This window comes from Macrotis lagotis, chromosome 6 (genome assembly GCF_037893015.1).
Source record: "Macrotis lagotis isolate mMagLag1 chromosome 6, bilby.v1.9.chrom.fasta, whole genome shotgun sequence".
Lineage (NCBI taxonomy): Eukaryota > Metazoa > Chordata > Mammalia > Peramelemorphia > Peramelidae > Macrotis > Macrotis lagotis.
The window spans coordinates 99,524,035-99,528,114 of NC_133663.1; the positions used below are offsets into that span (position 1 = coordinate 99,524,035).

Consider the following 4,080-nt stretch of genomic DNA (forward strand, 5'->3'; position numbering starts at 1 on the left):
GTTCAAACATCAATTCAGTTTGCTACTCTTAGAATGTAGTTTCCCATTATCTAAAAAAAAGTATTTAGCCCAATGACCTCCCAATTTTTCTGACTTGTCCCTGTGTAACTAACCTAGCACACTGAAGACATCCATCTTTCTTGCTCTAATATATGGGCCTCTTGACAGATTTTGGCAATACTGCACAAGTCTGATTTGTTTCCTTTCCTCATTCACTCCCCAAAGCTATTAGCTGTACTGAATTATACAAAGATGTTGAAAACTGGCAAAGACATCAGAATGCTGAGACTGGTTCTCAATTCATTGAACTATCAGCACTTTCATGTCCAACAGCTTCAAATCAACAAGTTAAACATTTAGCCAGTTGAAAAGCAGTGGTGCTGAAAGCCAACAAAGTCAGTCCTTTGCAAGTATTTTTGGAAGCAAGTTACAGTTTCTTATGATAGCTTATAAAATTGTTACTGATTCCTCCAATTCAAGTAAAAAATGTTTCCAATTATGTGCATTCTATCTTCCCCCCATAAATACTTTAAAGTGGGAAAGAACTTCCCCTTTATCCTCTTGACACTAGTGATAGTAGTCCTCCATCCTCTCCTGACATTCTTCTTATCCCTCTCACATCCCTCACACAGGTTGGTATAATGCCTATTCAGGTTTATATGCAATTAATATTGGGTATGAAAGAGATAAAGGCTCCCTGTGGGAAGGAAAAGAAAGGAATAAGCATTTACAGAGTGTCTACTATTATCCAGATACTATGCTAAGCACTTTTTAGAAAGAACTCATGTGGTCCTCACAACTTTGTGATGCAGGTACAATGATTATTCTTATATTATGAATATGTTAAGTATCTTGCTTAGGGGAACACAAGGGTTAAGTGACTGAGGCTGGATTTGATCTCAGTGCTTCATGACACCAAATCCCATACTTTGTGCTCTGAATCCTCAGACGAATCTGTTGTGGGGATCATAATTTTGGTTTGGTTTACATTTAACTCTAAACAATTCCTTAAAACTGGGAAAAACTCACTTTTTAATGCTTTTCTTATTTATGGCTTAAGATGGATTTCAGAAAAATATATTTTTAGGCATCTAGGTAGTGCAAGGTCTAGAATTAGGAAGACATGAGTTAAAATCTGGTCACAGACACTTAATAGCTGTGACCGTGGGCATGTCATTTGGCCTTGTTTGCCTAAGTTTCCTAATCTGTAAAATGAGCTAGAGAAGTAAATGGCAAATCAATTCAGTATCTTTGTAAAAAAATTCTAAATGGGATTATGACTGGCCAATATGATTAAAATGACTGCTCAACAAAAATTTATTCTAGTGGAGATCACTTTAGAGAAATGTGAGGGTTGAGAGTTATCCCAAAGCCTTACTTTGAACTCAGTATGTGCTTGGTGTTAATTGTGAACTTGCAAAGATTATAAAAAAAGATTTATACACACATAAGAAAGAAATGGCCAAGATTGGAGTAGAGTTGGTGGGTTATATAAGTCATGGTATGATAATAAAAGGAATCATGGTATTAGTAGTGACTAAGAAAGAAAGTTGTACTTGTAGGTTCACAATTGTGGAATGAAAGTCTGGAGGGGTCCCATCCATGCTCCACAGCACTCATGACATGCCTCAATCACTTTACTTCTTTTTCTTGGCTCCCTCATTCCTATCATTAAGAAATTTCCACTATGGTGAAAACTCCTAGGGTCTTGAATTCCTAATCTGTGACTCCTTTGCCTAAAGCATGATTTCAGCAATGAAACACACCATGCTGTATTTTATTTCACATGAATTTAAATCTTTGCATTTCTCTTCATCTTATTTCTATCTATTCTTCCTTCTTCCTTCCTTCCTTCCTTCCTTCCTTCCTTCCTTCCTTCCTTCCTTCCTTCCCTCCTTCCTCCCTTCTTCCTTCTTCCCTTCCTTTCTTCCTTCTTTCTTTCTCCTATCCCCAACTCTCCTTCCAACTTGAGCACCTGAACTACAATAATATTGCTCCACACCTCATGCAAACACTTCAGATAAGAAGACAGATGAGTGAATATAGAGTAGTCATTAACATGGGCACAATGTCCCTAACATTATGCAATTAACCTTATTAAAACTCATAGCAGGATATTAATATACTATTTTTAAAATAAACTGACATATTCCATTGTGTTTTAATCTATTATTTATATATACATATATTTTATATATACTTGCATTTATATATGTATATAAATATATATATATATATATATTTATATACACATTCCTTAAATGGAAAACCACTGAAGAGTTTTAAAAGATATATTGTAGAAAGATAAGGAAATCTGAGAACCGAAAAATAGAGCACCACATATTCTCAGAACTAGAAAGGACTTCAGAATCAATCAGACTAAACTCCTCTTAAATAAGCTTCCTTCTCTAATATATCCATTAGAAGTATATCTAACCTTTACTTAAGGACTCCATTTAAAGAGGTCCAGAAAGCTCTTCATTCTCTAAGGACTACATTACTTTAGATTGTACTCCATCATGATCATGATGCTGCACAGATTACATACATCTTCCATTCCTTCCTGTTTCCTCCCCCTTTTCAGTTTTGTGTGTGTGTGTGTGTGTGTGTTTTCTCCATTAGAGTTTTCTCCATTAGAGTGCAAGCTCCTTGAAGGCAAGGAATGCCTTTTATTTTTGCATTTTTTTCTCTAGTCATCAGTAAGTACTTGGGCACATAACAGGAGCTTAATAAATGTTTATTATCTGCTTGACTGACTTGAAGACTTGCAATGATAGAAGTTTACATTTGGATGTATGTGTGTGTATGTGTGTGTGTGTGTGTATGTTTGTGTATGTGTTTTATGTACATTAGATAGTTTACATGATTATAGAGAATCTGTGAATTTATCAGGTTGGGGAACATCCAGTGTGGAAACTCCCTCCATTAGCAAAAGTTAAATGATTTGCTCAGTATAAAAGAGATGGTATTAGAGGTATTTTTATTTTTTAATTTTTTTTTAATAAAGACATTTGTTTTATTTGACAACATTGGATTTTTATGCCACTAGGACACAGGCTCCACCAAGCCTTTGAATTTTTTCCTCTGCTCTTCTGCTGAAGAACTTTGCCTTCACGATGACTGGCTGCTTGGGGAGTTTCCCTTTTCCTAAGACTTTGTAGTATCCCGAGCGAACAACATCAATGATAGGGGCAAGCCCCTCCTTGTTTTTGGCTGCATTGATCCTGGTTTGCTCACTGACCAGTGTCCACAGCTTATCAAGGTTGACAGTTGGGCAGTAGCTTTGGTTCTTCTTCAAGTGGTAGTGCCTCATACCAACTTTCCCGAAGTAACCTGGATGATATTTGTCGAAGTTGATCCGGTGGTGGTGCAGGCCTCCCGCATTGCCGCGTCCCCCAGGTGCCTCCGGTGCTTGCCGATGCGCCCGTGGCCGTGGCCGTGGCCGTGGCCGTGGCCCACGTGCCCGCCGAGCTTGCGCGTCTTCCTCGGTCGGGACGGCATGTCGCTGGCCGGCGGAGAAGAGCTAGAGGTATTTTTAAATACAAGTTCTTTCTGACTTTAAGGTCAGAAATTTATTTGCTACTTCATCTTATCTTCAGGAAAACAAATCATAAGAAATTACATATCTTCAACCAAGAAAAGCATAGTTATAAATGATTTTTGTTTTAATTTTAATTTTGTACCATGCCAATTAGGGACCATACATAGGATTAGGGAACCCTTTTAAGATATAATTACTAGTTGGGTAGAATTCTTTTCCCATCTAGAAGAATAGACTATTATAATTGGAAGATCTAGTTTTTAAGGTATGTTTTATTCCCTAAGCTAATTAGGCTGGGCCCACCTAGCTACTTTCTCAACCTAGAATTGCCTTCATACTAGTGTTTGGTAGATTGATTGATTACTTGGATTAAATCTGTGAATCCATGTTTTTAGGGAACTCTTAATGATGGGGTGGGGGTAGGGAGGGAAACTCCCTCTACCCAAGTAGCATAGAGTCTTAAAGAGTTTTCACTGCAATTTATATGACTTTACTAAGATCTCATATTCAGCTTTTGTATTAGGGGCAAGACTCAAATT

The 4,080-nt window shown here is 37.3% G+C and overlaps 1 pseudogene; it reads right to left on the reverse strand.

Annotated features, from left to right (window-relative positions):
* Positions 1-2,977: 2,977 nt before the first annotated feature.
* Positions 2,978-3,501, reverse strand: LOC141491763 (large ribosomal subunit protein uL15-like; annotated as a pseudogene).
* Positions 3,502-4,080: the final 579 nt, after the last annotated feature.